Here is a 19,251-nt window from a genome sequence, read left to right on the forward strand (position 1 = left end):
ACTGTATAGTGAGGATGGGTCTGTTATAATTTAGTAGTATTGTGGGTCCTTGGTCGCAGCAAGAGATGGTTCCTCCCACAGGGTAGAGCCTTGTGGGGACTTGCTGCGATAGGTTGGCTCTATAGCACACACATACAGAGTCAAGAGAGTCTTTATTATACAGCCGATGATGGGAGTAACCTGAGGAGCGGTGAAAGAACTCCTGCAGAGATGAAGGTGGTCCCAGAGAGGTAGTCTCATCAGTATTCCGCAGCGTGATAATCGCGGAGATGTACTCTCACCAATCACTGATAGTTGTAGATCCGGTAGTGGACCACAGAGTGGGGTATGCTGTGAATCCACACTGTAGATGATAGGCCAGAGAGGTAGATCCGGTAGTGGTCCGCAGAGCAGGGTACGCCGTGAATCCACACAGTAGAAGGTGTGAGAGTGAGACAAGCTGGAAAGCTGAGGTACTCACTCTGTAGTAGCAGGTTGAAGGAGAGAGGGACCTCCGAGGAGTGGAGGCCCAGGATGAGGCAAGGCCCCTGAGGAGTGGGTACCTTAGGCATCCTGAGCTGGAAGCAAGCTGGCCCTGAAGGGTAGAACCGGAATGTGGCAAGGACACCAAGGAGCAGGTGGGTCGTCCGAGGCAGGAGTACAGAGCGAAGGCATTTGTAGCATGAGCGAAATCAGTAGGATGGGAATCCTTGCTAACTCATAGCTGGATTAGTGAATGGAGTTTAAATACACGTAGGTAGTGACGTCATGCAGAGGAGACACACCTGAGGTTCCCGCCATGACGCACGTAAAAGGAGGGCCAGCGCGTGCGCGCGCATGCCCTAAGTGATGCCAGAAGGAAAATGGCGAACGCAATCGCCCATGCCGTTCCGGGGATGCCGGGGAGGTCGGCTTGCAGAGGTTTTTGTTTCGCCCAGGTGGTGCATGAGGCTACGTAAGCTTGTACATCTGCCTTCATCGTGGGCCATCAATAGAAGCGTTGGAGCATGGCTAGTGTGCGGGCTTGGCCAGGGTGACCGGCCAGTCAAGAGTCATAGGCCCACCTTAATAACTTTTTCCTCATACCTCGAGCCACCTCCGTCTTACCGACTGGTACCACATGAGTGGCGGCTAAGACCACTTTCTCAGGGCTGATAATGTGGCGAGGTTCGTCGGGCACATCTTCTGGTAGAAATGAGCATGAGAAGGCATCTCCCTGGACATTCTTCTCCACAGGACGGTATTTGAGCAGAAAGTCGAATCGGTTCAAAAATAATGACCACCTGGCTTGCCGATGATTAAGCTGCTGCGCATGCTGCAGATACTCCAGATTCTTGTGGTCTGTATACACCAGTATTTGGTGTTGGGCCCCTTCCAACCATGGACGCCACTCCTCAAAGGCTAGCTTAATAGCTAAAAGCTTTTATCTCCTATTCCATAATTTCTCTCAGCTGGAGTGAAACGCCGAGAGAAAAATGAGCATGGATGAAGAGTGTTGGTGTCGCTGTGCTGGCTTAACACAGCCCCCATGCCGACATCAGAGGCATCGACTTCAACAATGAATGGTCGATGAGGGTCGGGGTAGCGAAGATAAGGTTTCTTTAAGAAGGCTGCTTTGAGTGTCTGGAAGGCTGCCAGAGCCTCAGGAGACCACTGAGAAGGGTTGGCCCCCTTTCTAGTCATGGCAGTGAGTGGAGCAGTTAAGGTGGAGTAATTTTTAATGAACGTATGATAGTAATTCGTAAAGCTGAGATAACGGCATAGTGCCTTTAATCCGGTGGGTTGGGGCCAGTCTTGGATGCTCTTGGTCTTTTGAGGGTCCATCTGGAACTCTTCTTTAGAAACAATGTAGCCAAGGAAAGGCATAGATTCTTGGTGAAAGGCACACTTCTCAAGCTTTGCGTAAAGGCGATTGTCACGTAGAATTCATAGTACCTTTACCACATCTGCCCGATGTGTCTGATGGTCTTGAGAGAAGATTAAGATGTCATCTAAATATACCACCATGCACTGGTACAGCAGATCTCGTAGAATTTCATTCATCATAGTTTGAAACACAGCTGGTGCATTACACAGGCCGAAAGGCATGATTAAGTACTCAAAGTGTCCATCACAGGTATTAAAAACGGTCTTCCACTCATCCCCATCACGGATTCTGACCATGTTGTAGGCCCCCTTTAGATCCAACTTGGTAAAGATCTTGGCCCCCTGGAGTCTGTCAAACACCTCTGAAATCAGCGGTAGGGGGCATCGGTCCTTGAAGGTAATTTCATTGAGACCTCAATAATCAATGCAAGGGATCCATCCTTCTTGCCAACAAAAAAATACCCTGCACCAGCAGGTGATTTAGAGGGTCTGATAAACATAAGAACATAAGAACATAAGAAAATGCCATACTGGGTCAGACCAAGGGTCCATCAAGCCCAGCATCCTGTTTCCAACAGTGGCCAATCCAGGCCATAAGAACCTGGCAAGTACCCAAAAACTAAGTCTATTCCATGTAACCATTGCTAATGGCAGTGGCTAATCTCTAAGTGAACTTAATAGCAGGTAATGGACTTCTCCTCCAAGAACTTATCCAATCCTTTTTTAAACACAGCTATACTAACTGCACGAACCACATTCTCTGGCAACAAATTCCAGAGTTTAATTGTGCGTTGAGTAAAAAAGAACTTTCTCTGATTAGTTTTAAATGTGCCCCATGCTAACTTCATGGAGTGTCCCCTAGTCTTTCTACTATCCAAAAGAGTAAATAACCGATTCACATCTACCCGTTCTAGACCTCTCATGATTTTAAACACCTCTATCATATCCCCCCTCAGTCGTCTCTTCTCCAAGCTGAAAAGTCCTAACCTCTTTAGTCTTTCTCTTGGATATAGGCTGACATGGCCTCAGTCTCTGACAATGAGAGGGGGGAGGCTCCGAGTTAGGCTTCAGATTAAATGCACAGTCGAAAGTTCTATGTGGTGGTAAAACGTCTGCGGCTTGCTTGGAGAAGACGTCCTGAAAGGATGCGTATTCAGGCGGAAGGCCAGGTAGAGATGGAGTAGTAGTCATTAGGGATGTGAATCATTTTTTGACGATTTAAAATATCGTCCGATATATTTTAAATCGTCAAAAATCGTTAGAGGCGATATTTAATAGGAATTCCCCCGATTTATCGTCAAAAATCGTAAATCGTACGGCAACACGAGCCGAGCGCAGGAGGTCGTTCCCGGACCCCCGCTGGACTTTTGGCAAGTCTTGTGGGGGTCAGGAGGCCCCCCCAAGCTGGCCAAAAGTCCCTGGGGGTCCAGCGGGGGTCCGGGAACGACCTCCTACGCTTGAATCGTGTTGCCGTACGGCCGGCGCCATTTTGCTGTACGGCAAAGCAAAATGGCGCCGGCCGTACGGCAACACGAGTCGAGCGCAGGAGGTCGTTCCCGGACCCCCGCTGGATGTTTGTGAAATAAAGTGCCCGACTCAGGCTGAGTTTCGCAGCTCTCACAGCTGCTGCCTTAGGGGCTGTAAATCGATCATACAGAACATAAAATTAACAAGATTAAAATAAAAAAAAACATTTTTTAAATGAAGTTACAAATAACTTATGATATAATATAATATTACTGTATCATAACTTATTAAATAAGTTATGATACAGTAATATTATACTTTTACCTATTTTTTGGAAAAAGGAGGAATTAGGTATGTATGTTAATTATTAAAAATTCTTTGTTCTTTATTGTATGTCTAAACATCAAATTTATTGTATCAATGAAAAAATTTTTTTATCTTAAAAAACAATACATTTTTAGTTAAAAACAAAGGTTTGTATCATTATTCATAAATTATTCGTTTTTACCTTAAACACTCATTAGACTCAAATCTATTGAGGTCGGTTTAACCTCATATCCCACTATTGTTTGTAGATAATCCGCAGTAGTAATAAGTCTAAAAAAATTCATATGATAATTATGTGTTATAAATTTACATAAGATTTTGTCTGACTGTTATTCGTATCTTATGACAACTATTTACTTTGTATCATTCGGACCCAATCATGACTCAATGAAATTGAACCATTTCATTGCGCCTATAAAAAATGATTGTGAAACATTGTAATTAAACCAGAACTTCAATGTGCAGACGGAATGAAAATTAATCCGATGGTAGCCTCGTATATTATGTATATAAATATTTATTCGGATGAAATACTCGCCATTATTATCCATTATAATCTATTTTAAATTAACCTTGGAGTGTATTAACTTGCTGTGTTATTGATGCCGTATTAAAATGCGGATCACCGCAGTGTTTGCCAGTGCCAAGCATAATTCAATGATAATGAGAGCATCGGCTAAAAGTTATTCAAACGATGCAAATACACAAAAAGGGTTTATGTCATGATGAGCGAATGATGATGATACGGGTAGTGTTTTCATATTTAAAAAATTTTTTATGTAAAGAACGCCGGCAAATTACTCAAATATTTTACAATGCATCATGTTGCATATAAACATGAATACATAAAGTAATGTATAATTTCTCAAACAGAAAACTGTTTTATAGTTCACTCATGAGAACTAGTGTTTATAAAACTGTCCGATATGCAACTGAACAGTATTTAGAGTACAATGTAAATTACGGACTACAAAGACAAAGTCTTAAAGCTGCTCGGTGCTCCCTAACAAATGTATATAAAAATAGTGAAGTAGAAATCCTAATCTAAAAACCCTTAGGTGAATCAAGGTCCCACACGGTGGAGACAATAAACATAATATAATAAATCAATATGCTAATTACAACGCTTACACGGAAAAGATTTTTTTTAAACTCAATGGCGCTGAACTCAGTTATCAATCATTTAAGGAGGAGTGGTGGAGTTTAAAAGACTGCCAGAATCAACGTGTGTCCTTTAACAATGGCAATAGTTTATATTATAACAATGTCAGCCACATTCTCAACTTCATTCATATTTATGAGGGAGAATTCATTGATGTCTAAAAGCTGACTAGGTATACTTCTATTGTATAAATTATAAGTAAAATGAAAAACTTTTTAAAAGACCATACCAATAAAATTCATGTATAGATTCTAAATCATGCCTTTAAACAAAACCAGACAATAAAATAAAATTACCATGCACTACACCAGCGGATATCAGGTCTCTACTCTTGAAAAGCAAATCTCTGCGAGCTGTCAGTCGTCCATTTTTAAAGTGTGTTTTGGCACCAAAAAACTTATCAAAAAAATCTTTTTTGGGGGAAGAACAATATTTATTATTTTTAAAATATCTTTATAAATCAATCTCATAATTCAAATTTTTTTTTATAAACTCTTTGCTAAATACAACGCCGCCATTTTGAGTATTGGGATCGGGCGGCCGGCGTGAAAGGAGGTCGCTCCTGGACCCCTGCTGGACTTTTGGCAAGTCTTGTGGGGGTCAGGAGGCCCCCCCAAGCTGGCCAAAAGTCCCTGTGGGTCCAAAGGGGGTCCCGGAGCGACCTGCCGTCCGACACCAGGCCAGGACTCAAAATGGCGCCGATAGCCTTTGCCCATACTATGTCACAGGGGCTACCGGTGCCATTGGTCAGCCCCTGTCACATGGTAGAAGCACAAGATGGCGCCGATGGCCATGTGACAGGGGCTGACCAATGGCACCGTAGCCCCTGTGACAAAGGCTATCGGCGCCATGATGAAACTAGCACCGAGGGTCTGAGTGAGTTCCCGGACCCCACCACTGGACCTCCAGGGAGTTTTGGGGAGTCTTGGGGGGGTCAGGAGTGTGGGGGGGTTTAAATTTTTATTTAGGCCGAATTAAACAGAAATCTGTTTAATATGTGGGGAGTCGCGATGCGTTTCGCCTCCCCACGTATTTAACAGATAGCAAAAAATAAGTTGCGGATTTCAAATACGTGGAAAACGGATGCACATCCCTATTATAGAGTATAGACCAACGTGTTGCTTGAAGTCTATGACCCAAGACTTGTCTATTCCTCCCTTTTATGGTGCGGATGATGATATGATAAAAGTTCGGTGTCTGAATTCTCAGCAATATCTTCAATGACTAACCTTAACATCCTTTTAGGACAGGCCTTGGGCATTTTGGGGTGAATTTTCAAAGAGTTATGCAGGACTTGTATGTGTCAAATTGGTCATATACACACAAAAGTAGACTCTGTGCATAGTAATCAAATTTTCAGAGGGGCAGGAGTATGCACGCACTGTTACTGACATGTGGGAAAGTAGGCATGTAAAAAGAGAGTATCTTGAGTGTGTTGTGTGAGTGTTCCAGAGTGGGTTTGGTAAGTAGATGCACATTCACATATTTTATAAATTGAGTATGTCCATACATCATCAAACCTGTACATACTTTTAGACCTGCTAATCAAGTCCCAGAATTTAAATCTGACTTCTCTATTGTCTGCAGTTTTTGGGTGAGGGAATTGGAGCAATTGGTAGAGGGTATGGGTAAACTAGTGAAGATCTGTGTCAACTAGTGTAAGTCTAAGTGAACTGGTGCTTGGAAGTAAGCACAGAAGTATTTTCAAAAGCGAGCTAATGTTGCAGGTGTGGATCCTTGGACTGTGTTGGAGTTGGCACAACCTGCAAGAAGGAGCCCTGCAGATCCCCTCAATCGGCTGGTGGAGCTGGCTATGGCAGAGGCCCAACTGGAGCTTCACCTATACCAGTCCTCATTCCCCTTAGGGTGAGCCCTCGGGTGCCGGGGCCGGCAGGCCTTAGGCTTGGGCCTTTGTTGCTGAGGTGAAGATCTGTGGAAGAAGTTGAATAATAGGCCAGGGTCCGGGATAAGCTGAGTTCAGGCATGGTTCAAAACAGGCAGCAGTCAGGACAGGTAACGTTCAGGCGAGGACAGGAGTCAAATGCTAAGGCAACTCATTCTACTCTTAATAGTGGACCTATTGCCGAGGCATTAATTGATATGAACAGAACCCTTTTAAAGGCTGAAGGCAGTGACATCATTAGTGGGAGCTACAGGGGGAAAGGGGGAATTCCTGCCACCGGCCTTTAAATTCAGGGCAGACTTGTGCACCGCCAGAAGGAATATTAAGCAGAGTTGGCGGCATTCTGCCATTGGCGGTGTTGGCCTTATAGGAGGAGCACAGCAGTCAGCATCGGGGAGCCTCACCAATGGCTCAGTCCTGGAGGTAATGGTATAGACACACAAACTGCCAAATGCAACAATATCCCCCATTTTAAGCCCCCATGGTGGTCCATGGTATAGACACGCAAACTGCCAAATGCAACAATACCCCCCATCTTAAGCCCCCCTTCTGAGGCCTTGAGTTTGCAGGGGTATCGGTGATGAAAGTTCATTCTGGAACCATACAGGTCTCTTAGCTTGGCTGGTCACTTCTACAACCAAACAACTGGTTTTCTCCTGGGATTGAAGTTAACCCATAGATGAAGGAATGATCTCATCTTGGATGAAGGATAGTATCTACCATGAGGGTAGCAACATCTACCATCTCTTTAGGTTCTAGGTTAGAGGAAGCCTTCCTTTTCTGTTGAAGTTGGGTATGCAAGATTTGTATCTCTTTATCTTTGTCTCTGATAAGTGCCTCAAGCTTCCATTTGGATGTGGATTTTGATATGAGTATACTGGCAAAGGAGAGCCCCATTCCTTAACCAGGATCGGGATTTGAAGGAGTCCAAAGGAATTGAGAAGTCTAGGTTATCCTGAGTTTGGTCCATAGTACAAGTAGTTATGTGGATGCAGAAATTTAATTATTATGTTCTCGGAAGTTTGAGATTTCACTGTATAGTTCTGATGGTAGAAGCCCATGAGTCTCTGAGCTTAATCAGTTATTGACTACGTAGGCATGGAGGAGAAGCCTAGTGATTAGAGCAGCAGACTACGAATCAAGGAAGCCAGGCTTTAATTAGCACTGTTGCTTCTTGAGACCTTGGTCAAGTCACTTTACCCTCCATTGCCTTAGACCGTGAGCCTCTGGAGACAGGCAAATACCTAGAGTACCTGAATGTAATCTACTGTGAAGTGCCGAAAAGCAGAATATAAATTAAATAAATAATAATAAATAAATGTAAATAGCTTCACATCCATGTAAATAATTGCTTGCTTGTTCACTCAGAGAAATAAAGTTAATTGTTTGGATGTTTGAAACATGGTGTCACTCATCCTTAGAGAGCCAGCATTGGGGTTGGGCATGGGATCAGAGCTCATGAAGGAAAGCCTCCCAGTCAGTTAATGGATACTCATGCTGTCGTCATACTGGTCCACCTCAGCATCTGCTTGACCATTTGGAAGAATCCACCAAACAAATTTGCAAAGGATGGACCCTTATCCAATAGGGGAAACCCAATCTATCATTTTATGTACCCTGTCAGGGGGTAACACTAAAGAGGTAATTTTCAAAGGAGTTATGCACGTAAATGTGACATACTCTCATAGCAATTTTTCAAAGCCATTTGCTTGAGTAATGTGCACTTATGTGGGTAAATCCTATAGACAATTCAATGGCATATATTGTAGCAATTTTCCGAAGCCTACTTACTTAAGTAAAGTGCATTTACATGTGTAAAACACATGTAAATGTTTTTTAAAATCAGGGCTTTCAAAAGCTAATTAAATAAAAGAGCCTTTAAGGGTTTCTTAAATTGCCTGTGGCATATGATTAACCGGAGCTGCTAAGGTAATGAATTCCAAATGATTGGGTCAGAGATTGAAAAAACATCTATCACAAGTCTCACCATGCCAGACGAGACAGACAGAGGGATGAGAGCTTGTAAGATGTGGCAGAAATGGTTTCAACCATCTTAACATTCTCAGTTTGAAAAAAACAACTCTGGTTACATTTTGAACGTAAACCTGCATGGATAGTTCAGCTTCAAGTGAAACACCAAGATCAAGTGTACGTGAAGCAATTGATATTTTACAGCCGTTAAATAAAAATTCAGAGGGTGGATTAACCATAGGGTTTCTGCTCAGGATTAACAGCTCTGTTTCATTGAAATGTAACAGTAATTTATGATGAAATAACCCTAGTTTGACTGCGGGTAAACAGAGTGAAACATACTATAATGAGAGTGTTTTGACTGTCGGTCGCAGATGGCTGCGACCGATGCAACTCACTTCATTTACTGCTCTGCGCTCGTCTCCGGGCCTACTCGTGGCTGAGGCTAGCTGCTACCACCACATTCCTCCAGGTTCCCAAGCCTTCTCATGGCATCCGGGACACCGCCACCACCCATGCTGGCTCTGGTCATTCCTAGGCGCGCGCGCACGCCACCAGCCTCTCTTTTGAAGACCCAAGGGCGGGAACCTCAGGGGCGTCCCCGGCAGATGAAGTCACCAGATAGGGATTCTTAAGCACCACCTTCGCCCTTTGCTAGCTGACTTGGCAACGAGTTCCTTCGCTACTGATACCTGCTCCTGGCTTCTCAGACCAATGGTTCCTGTATCGGTTCTACCTGCCTCTGGACTCTGTTCAGGTACTCACTCCTCGGGGGCCCTGCTGTGCTCTTGTGTGAGACTCTGTCTCCTGGCTTCCCCCGCTCCTTGGGCTAGCCCTGCGCCTCCAAGAGCTCCTGCCTACCGGCCTCCCTGCTCCCCAGGGTCGCCCCTTGGAACCTCCTTCTGCTTGGAGTCTGGACCCGTGCTTCCCCGCTCCTCAGGGCAGTGCCTACATTCTACTACAGAGACTGTACCTGTGTTCCCTGCTCCTCGGGGCAGCGCCTACGTTCTACAACGACGACGGTACCTGCGCTTCCCTGATCCTCGGGTAGCGCCTACGAACTACACAGAGACTGTGCCTGCGCTTCCCCGCTCCTTGGGGCAGCGCTTCAGTTCTGGTTCAGTGACTCTACTCAGCACCCTGCTCCTTGGGGTAGTGCTCTCGTTTCTCTGCCAGAGATTCCATCGTGCACAGCCCCGATCCCAGTAGTTGCTTTCATCACTACTGCAGCGATTCACCCTGGCTTTCTCGCCCCGCGGGTTGGCCTACGTCACCACGCCAGAGCCTCTCTTGCTGCCCAGCCTCACCCCTCGGGTCACTCTCTGCTGTGGACCTCCAGAAATTCCTGTCTCGCACTCCCCGCTCCTCGGGGCCTGCCCAGTGCTTCATCCTCTCGGAGGTTTCTACTCTGGAACGTGCCTCTCCAGTTCAGCGAGTATACTGTGGGTTCTCCCAGAACTGTGTCTCTCACCCCGCTTCTCGGGATCCCCCACAGTACTCCCTTTACTGCACCTATGATCATGTGGCTGTGACTCAGGATGCTCCATTTCTCTATACTACTGAATCTCCTACCACAGCTGACCTCGCTTCCCGACGGTGGGGACCTGTGGGGCTCCTCCCCACAGGTGGTACCCACCCTCACCTCGGGCCAAGGGCCCACGAACCCATGAATCCTAACAGAGAGATCCCAAGAAAATGTGACCGGTACATAAAACTGAATATCAACTGCATAGATCTTACAGCAGACTCCAAGACTAGTGAGTCATTTGCAAAGTGGAGAATGATAAAAATTAAAGAGTGTTGCAGATAGAACTGAACGCTGAGGAACCCGTGTGGTTAATTCATGCTAGGAGTAAGCACTGTTTCTAATATGTTTTTGCTGCACCTGGTTACTGACATATGATGAAAACCAGTGATAAAACTGTCCCGGTCTCCATGCATAAACTATGGGTTATGGCGTGTGAACATTACAATTATTTAATATGCAAAATATTTGCAAGTACTTTTATATAATATGAGGTGAATTTACAAAACTTTACGTGCATAAAAATTTGCATATACTCACGTAAGTAACCTCTACTCATGTATTCCATGTATTGTAAAAGTAAAAATTACGTGCATATTTTCATTCTTTCAAGCTTGTGTAAAAAAGTCTAGAGATGTTCCATGGCAGGGCCAGCGCTTGCATACATCTAAGTTGCTGTTTTAAAAGACACGTGAATACATTTGCCAACTTACATATTTTTCCACCTGCTAATTATCTGACGTGATCTTAAATGTGTTTGTTATAATCCTACTGACTGGGTGGGAGGAGGTCTGAGTGAACTGGAGGGGGAGGGGGGAGTTCAGGCTGAAGAACCATGAAGGGCTCCATGATTTGGAAAAGGACTGGGCAACCTGATGGAGTAATTGGTAAACTGGTAAATTTTATTTACGCTCACATGTTTTAAACTAGGCCGACTTGCACGTGGGAATGGGGATTTATGCAAGACGCCTGGGCTGGGTAATGGGAAGGAGACAGGCTATGCCGGTCCTGGTGCTGCGGTTGGATGGGGGTACGGGTGAAGGGGGGTGATGTGGTGCTGAGTGGGCTGAGTGGGCTGTACTAGGATTTACAGCAGGAGGGCAGGCTGCGCTGGGGCTGGGGGAGGGCGATTCATAGGGGGCCTCAGGGGCATTTCTACTGTTGTCAACTAGTTAACTCATATTATTAAACATAAGTTTAAAAAAAATCTATATTATAGTACATTTTTCCAGGCTACTGCACCCCACATTGATTTTCATAAATGAAACGTTATTTGAAAGCCCATGGCATCTACATTCCTACCCATAGATCAGAAGATGACAAAATTTGGCCTTTCACCAGAAATTGAAAAGAGAAATTGAACGGTTGTGGCTGAGAAACGTTTTTTATGGGTCAGCTTCATTCACATATGGGCCAATTTTCAAAGAGTTTAGGCTGCTATCTTTTGCAGTTAGGACCTCAATTGGCCCTTTTGAAAATCTACAAAGACTGAGTTCCTAAATTTAGACTCCTAGTTTCATTAGGCCCCTAAAGTTAGGAGCATAAACAGTTGGTGGCCGGGGGGGGGGGTGGGGGGTGGGGGGGGAGTTAGGGCAGGGAAAGAAATGAGTTTAGCATCGATTTTCATTGCTTCACATTCTGGGACTGCCATGTTTTAAAGGGGCCATGCAGTCTCCAGACTCCCCATACCTCATGTAAAACCGCCTGGGGCTGTAGTGAGAGCCCCTCTCCCACCCCTCCCGCTCACCCTGAAGCAGCACCAATGTAAAATAAAGAGATAAATCTTGGGCACTGCCAGCTCTAGCCCTGCCCCCTGTGCCAAACCCCACTCCCCTATTGTTCTAAATGTGACCCCCCCCCCCCCTCCTCCCCAAGAGCACTTTAAATCTTTGGTGGTCCAACTGGGCCCCGAGCCTGTCTTTTTCCCTCAAAAGGTGCCTTTTTCCTTATTTGCATTTACTATTCAGCTATTATTTTCCTCTATTCTTCCCTCTTGATTTTATTTGATCCTTTCAGCATTTTTTCCTGCCTTTAGTACCTCAGCACTGTCTCCCAGGCCCGCCTGCCTTCCCTCTGAGACAACCTCACCACCGACCTCTCATCTTTCCTACCAATTTTTTTCCTCCTGATATCCCTTCCTCCATTTTCCTCTTCACTGCCCTCCTTTCCCAGTTCTCTCCCATTCTTGATCCTCTGGCCCTCTCTTTCCCTATCTTCTTTTCTAGTCTCCATTTCTGTCTCTCATACCTTCTCCCTTCCCATCCTCTCTTTCAATCTCTCCCCCTTTCCCTCCCCATCCTCTTTCTCTCCCCTTTTTCCTCTCCTCTTCATTCTCTCTTTGTCACTTTTCCCCTCCACATCCTATCTCTCTGACCTTTCTTTCCACATTCTTTATCTCTCTTTCTCTTACTTGCCTCTCCTTGCTATCTCTCCCCTCCCTATCCTTTTTCTCTCTCTCCCTTTTCCATTTTCCTTCCCCTACCCCTCTCTCTTTCTCCTTTCCTCATTCTTTTTTATTCTCCCTTTCTTTCCCTATTCTGCCTTACTCTCCCTATCCTCTCCAACCTCTCTATCTCTCTCCTCCCCATTCTCCTTTTCTCTTTCCTCCTTTTATTCCCCACATCCTATCTCCCTGTGTTCTGATTCTTTCCCTTTTCCTTCTTTCCCTATCCCTAGGCTAAGTGCTGATCCTCTCTTCCCACCCCATAGCTATAAGCTACTCCTTTCTTTCACCCCAGACCAAGCCTCTTCCTCCCATCTCTGCCCCAAACTGATCCTCTCCCCTGACTGGCTGGAGGAGAGCACTGCTTCATGCTGCCTCTGCCACCTGGGTTAGACTCGTGGTTTAACCATGTAGAGCAATGTGCTGCTACGCGGTTCAGAATGCCTGTTTGGCCTGGGCAGCAGAAAGAGGCAGAGACACAGCACAAAGCACCACCGCTCTCCTCCTCTTGCCACTGAATTACAGAGGGGAGGTGGGAGAGGTGCACTTCTGTACCCAGTCAGCTGCACCTACCTCCCGCTGGTCCCATGCAGCTCTGAGGAGAACTGCACAGTTCCGCTGCAAGAGCTGGGGTTTGCGGCTTTTGCCCCAGCTGCAAAATCGCAGGAGACTGAGTGCCCTGGTTATACTCCATTGCTCTGTGTGCGCCCAGTAATGAAATACAGTCACAGACCCTGGGCTGTGTATACAGCCAATAATTAAATAAAACAATGAGTAGTAAATAAATAGAAAACAGGTAGTACAAATCAGAAAACAAATGAGTACAAGGGTATCTAGCAAATAGCAGAGTGAGGAGATGTGGCTTAAGGTCATGCTTCCTCTAGATACATTGTAGATAATTTTCAAAGGAGTCACATGAGTTATACTAACATAGCAATTTTCAAAAGCCATTTACGCACGTAAAATATATTTACACATGTAAAATCTATGGACAATTAAATGGCATATATTGAAGCAATTTTCAAAACCCACTTACACGTGTAAAGTACATTTACACGTGTAAAACCTAGTTTTAATCATGTAAATTCTTTTGAAATCAGGCCAATTCTGAATAGTACACTTGTTTTCCAAACCCACTATTAAAACATCCCAGAAATAACTAATCTGGGTGGTAGTCCTTTTAGTAACTGGACATGTTCCAGGACTACACTGGCATAAATGGAGGCGTGCCACTAATGTTCCTGCCATATAATTATACTGCTCCTTATTTAGCTCCAAACAGATACCTGGTTTAGAATTGTGGACTGGGCTTAGGTTACACCCTCTCACTTCCCTATTCATAGCATTTAGAGGAAGAAAGACCCAGCAATGAGAATTCCATGACAGTATGAAATGCATTTGTTAAATGGAGCCAGAGCTATTTTCTTAGATGGCAGTATGAATGGTTCCTACCTGGAGAATTTTGTATAAATTGTTGTACTTCCTAAGTTCCTTCATCTACCACAGCAGTCATTACCAATTTGAAACTGAAAGAAGAAAGCAATTTGAGCAATAGAAAGAGACATGGTATTTAATGAGGGAAAAAAGTCTATTATATTGTTTGCCAGTCTTAATAATTTCACTCCATACAACTTTCTATTTTTCTTCCAGAGATTTAGTTAATCAGAGTCAGAGATGCAGACTTGTCATAGAGGTCTATTGAATAGGGTTTTAGAACCTGTATTGGTTTTGGAGGAATCTGGATTCTTTGAAGGCTTTAATTCTTTTTTTTTTTTCCATTAAAGTTTTTATTATATTCATGTATATCATCAAAACAAATTACAACACCTCAATGAAAACATCAATAATATGATAATGAATCCCCCACTTCTCATACCCCCAAGACAAATCAACATATTCCCTGGGAAAGAAGAACAGATATGTACAATAATATTGAGAAAGTTAACCAAAAGATCAACTACAAACACCCCACATCATGATTATTTAAATATGTCCATTAGACTGCATTATGCTGTTGCCAGGCCTCAAATGGAGACCAAATTTTATCAAATGTACCCAAAGATTTTCTCCGTAATGCCATCAGCTTATTCAAATAGTGGATTTTAAATAGGTTTTGAAGGATTCTCCCCATCCGTGGCAGTTCCTTCTGCTTCCAATTAGGCGCCAATTCACATTGGGGCACCACACATATTTGCTGCAGCAGTTGGTTGAGCACATCAGATAACTGAGAGTCTTGAAAACCCAGTAAAGCAATTTTAGGAGAGCAGACCATGGACATCCCCATGACTGAATGAAAAAAAACAGAAAACAGCATCCCAGAAACATATAAAATGGGGACTATCGCACCACACATGGAAAAAAGTCCTCATCCCTCTACATGTTTTCTAACACAAACCAGATACTTGTGGGAACATCTTATGCAACCTAACTGGAGTCAAATACCAATGTGTGAGAACCTTATAATCATTTTCTAGTATAAGTGTTGAAATCGAACATTTACTAATAACCGGAAAGAGAGATCGCAATCCGATTCGGGTAATTCTCTAATTGATCTAATTCTCAGTGGAGCACAGGACTTGGTGAGAGAGGTAACGGTGGTGGGGCCGCTTGGCAATAGTGATCATAATATGATCAAATTTGATTTAATGACTGGAAAAGGAACAGTGTGCAAATCCAAGGCTCTCGTGCTAAACTTTCAAAAGGGAAACTTTGATAAAATGAGAAAAATTGTTAGAAAAAAACTGAAAGGAGCAGCTACAAAAGTAAAAAATGTCCAAGAGGCGTGGTCATTGTTAAAAAATACCATTCTAGAAGCACAGTCCAGATGTATTCCACACATTAAGAAAGGTGGAAAGAAGGCAAAACGTTTACCGGCATGGTTAAAAGGGGAGGTGAAAGAAGCTATTTTAGCCAAAAGATCTTCATTCAAAAATTGGAAGAAGGATCCAACAGAAGAAAATAGGATAAAGCATAAACATTGGCAAGTTAAATGTAAGACATTGATAAGACAGGCTAAGAGAGAATTTGAAAAGAAGTTGGCTGTAGAGGCAAAAACTCACAGTAAAAACTTTTTTAAATATATCCGAAGCAGAAAGCCTGTGAGGGAGTCAGTTGGACCGTTAGATGATCGAGGGGTTAAAGGGGCACTTAGAGAAGATAAGGCCATCGCGGACAGATTAAATGATTTCTTTGCTTCGGTGTTTACTGAAGAGGATGTTGGGGAGGTACCCGTAATGGAGAAGGTTTTCATGGGTAATGATTCAGATGGACTGAATCAAATCACGGTGAACCTAGAAGATGTGGTAGGCCTGATTGACAAACTGAAGAGTAGTAAATCACCTGGACCGGATGGTATACACCCCAGAGTTCTGAAGGAACTAAAAAATGAAATTTCAGACCTATTAGTAAAAATTTGTAACTTATCATTAAAATCATCCATTGTACCTGAAGACTGGAGGATAGCAAATGTAACCCCAATATTTAAAAAGGGCTCCAGGGGCGATCCGGGAAACTACAGACCGGTTAGCCTGACTTCAGTGCCAGGAAAAATAGTGGAAAGTGTTCTAAACATCAAAATCACAGAACATATAGAAAGACATGGTTTAATGGAACAAAGTCAGCATGGCTTTACCCAGGGCAAGTCTTGCCTCACAAATCTGCTTCACTTTTTTGAAGGAGTTAATAAACATGTGGATAAAGGTGAACCGGTAGATATAGTATACTTGGATTTTCAGAAGGCGTTTGACAAATTTCCTCATGAGAGGCTTCTAGGAAAAGAAAAAAGTCATGGGATAGGTGGCGATGTCCTTTCGTGGATTGCAAACTGGCTAAAAGACAGGAAACAGAGAGTAGGATTAAATGGGCAATTTTCTCAGTGGAAGGGAGTGGACAGTGGAGTGCCTCAGGGATCTGTATTGGGACCCTTACTGTTCAATATATTTATAAATGATCTGGAAAGAAATACGACGAGTGAGATAATCAAATTTGCAGATGACACAAAATTGTTCAGAGTAGTTAAATCACAAGCAGATTGTGATAAATTGCAGGAAGACCTTGTGAGACTGGAAAATTGGGCATCCAAATGGCAGATGAAATTTAATGTGGATAAGTGCAAGGTGATGCATATAGGGAAAAATAACCCATGCTATAATTACACGATGTTGGGTTCCATATTAGGTGCTACAACCCAAGAAAGAGATCTAGGTGTCATAGTGGATAACACATTGAAATCGTCGGTTCAGTGTGCTGCGGCAGTCAAAAAAGCAAACAGAATGTTGGGAATTATTAGAAAAGGAATGATGAATAAAACGGAAAATGTCATAATGCCTCTGTATCGCTCCATGGTGAGACCGCACCTTGAATACTGTGTACAATTCTGGTTGCCGGATCTCAAAAAAGATATAATTGCGATGGAGAAGGTACAGCGAAGGGCTACCAAAATGATAAGGGGAATGGAACAACTCCCCTATGAGGAAAGACTAAAGAGGTTAGGACTTTTCAGCTTGGAGAAGAGACGACTGAGGGGGGATATGATAGAGGTGTTTAAAATCATGAGAGGTCTAGAACGGGTAGATGTGAATCGGTTATTTACTCTTTCGGATAGTAGAAAGACTAGGGGACACTCCATGAAGTTAGCATGGGGCACATTTAAAACTAATCGGAGAAAGTTCTTTTTTACTCAACGCACAATTAAACTCTGGAATTTGTTGCCAGAGAATGTGGTTCATGCAGTTAGTATAGCTGTGTTTATAAAAGGATTGGATAAGTTCTTGGAGGAGAAGTCCATTACCTGCTATTAAGTTCACTTAGAGAATAGCCACTGCCATTAGCAATGCTTACATGGAATAGACTTAGTTTTTGGATACTTGCCAGGTTCTTATGGCCTGGATTGGCCACTGTTGGAAACAGGATGCTGGGCTTGATGGACCCTTGGTCTGACCCAGTATGGCATTTTCTTATGTTCTTATGTTCTTAAAACCTCCCTGGATCATTCTCCCAGGCTTTAATGTGCACCAGCTTCTCCTCTAATTCTGAATTGAACAAGAAGTTCATTTTCAGATCACCCCCTTACTCTCGTGAGCTTGCTCAAATAACAACTTACCTCTTTGGAGGCTGGTAAAAATCCTTTTTGGCGGCCCAAAATGCTTGACTTGTAGATAAGGAAAGCAATCCCTATCTAATAGACCAAATTTCTCCTTTAAATAACCAAATGAGAAGATATCCGTACCACCCCAGATATGTTCCATGCATGTGATACCTTTTCCTCCCCAGATAGAAGACACACCAGATAAAAATCCTGGTAAAAATTCTGTATTATGAAATGCTGAACAATAGAAATATTCCCTTTGCCCAACTAGTCTGTGTTTCCATTGAGACCAGGCCTTAACAGAATTAGAAGTGTTGGAGACACTGCTAAAATGGATCACCACATTCGTTTTTGTTGCCACACTAATGTGTATAACAACATAGATCTCAAAAAAGTTTATTCTATATCCACCCACTGCTTCGGCTGTCCCCCCATCCACAATAGCCTGCAGCTGAGAAACTGCATAATACCAGCATAGATTGGGTACACCCAAACCGCCATATAACCATGGTAAGTATAAAAGTGCTTGGGCCACTCGGGGAGGGCTTCATCGCCAAAAGAAATAAAAAATTAGTTTCTGCCAAACTTTTAATATTTTACTCAAAATTGGAATAGACAGACTGGAAAAGGTAACACAAACTTGGCAAGATGTTCATTTTAATCAAAGCTATCCTTCCAAACCAGGATAAATCCTGGTCTTCCCACTTTGTCAAATCTTTCCCAATCTGGTCAAATAACAATGTAAAATTCAATTGGAATGGTCTCTCGTTAGCCCTACTTATATATATACCCAAATATTTTATTTTAGTCGATACCTATTCATAGGGAAAATGTCCCCTCACCATCCTCATTAAGGATTCAGATAGGGAAATATCCAGCATTTCGGATTTCTCAACATTAATCTTAAACCTTGATACTGCTCCAAAATGGGCCATTTTTACCGTCATTTCCTGCAAAGAATTTATGGGGTCCATCAGGGAAAAAATAATGAGGGCTATATTCAGACATAGTCCGGATAGCAAAGTTAACCAGATAAGCTTGTCTGGCTAACTTTGGAGGTATATTCAACTAGGGGGCTAACTTTAGGACAGCTTTTTGTCTTGACCAGATTTATAGGGTCATTTATATTATTGCATGGTGTGAATGCAAATATTTGGGCGGGATTAATTAAAATGAGGGGCAATATCACACTGTGCGATAGCATAATGCATGCTATCACATGTTTTTAATGCCAGAAATAACTACACCTTTTTTCCTAGCAGTATGACCAAACTGTCCATAACGCAATTTGCGTTAAAGATTGTAAATTGCATTTCAGCAAATTTCTGGGCTTGGGGAGAGGAGTGGAGGGAGGGAGGGAGAGAGAGAGCCTTTGGGAAGGCCTTCCCAGTATTCAACTATTTATATCTCTATATGAGGGCCAGCTATTAGCTTGAGGTGAGGTGTTGGTGGTAGTTTAAGTTTAGGGGCCAGTTTTACATGCAGAGTGAGACGTACGAACAGCACAGTACAACTCAGTGAA

General features: G+C 43.3%; 1 long non-coding RNA gene across 1 annotated transcript in view; it reads right to left on the bottom strand.

Annotated features, from left to right (window-relative positions):
- Positions 1-3,739: 3,739 nt before the first annotated feature.
- LOC115092178 overlaps positions 3,740-19,251 on the bottom strand; it is a 53,386-nt gene continuing 37,874 nt past the window's right edge. Inside the window, exons 3-4 of the long non-coding RNA XR_003856925.1 lie at positions 14,096-14,169; positions 3,740-3,909 (exon numbers count right to left, since the gene is read on the bottom strand). This is a non-coding gene — a long non-coding RNA (uncharacterized LOC115092178). The remainder of the gene's footprint in view (positions 3,910-14,095; positions 14,170-19,251) is intronic.

This window comes from Rhinatrema bivittatum, chromosome 5, assembly GCF_901001135.1.
Source record: "Rhinatrema bivittatum chromosome 5, aRhiBiv1.1, whole genome shotgun sequence".
Classification (NCBI taxonomy): domain Eukaryota; kingdom Metazoa; phylum Chordata; class Amphibia; order Gymnophiona; family Rhinatrematidae; genus Rhinatrema; species Rhinatrema bivittatum.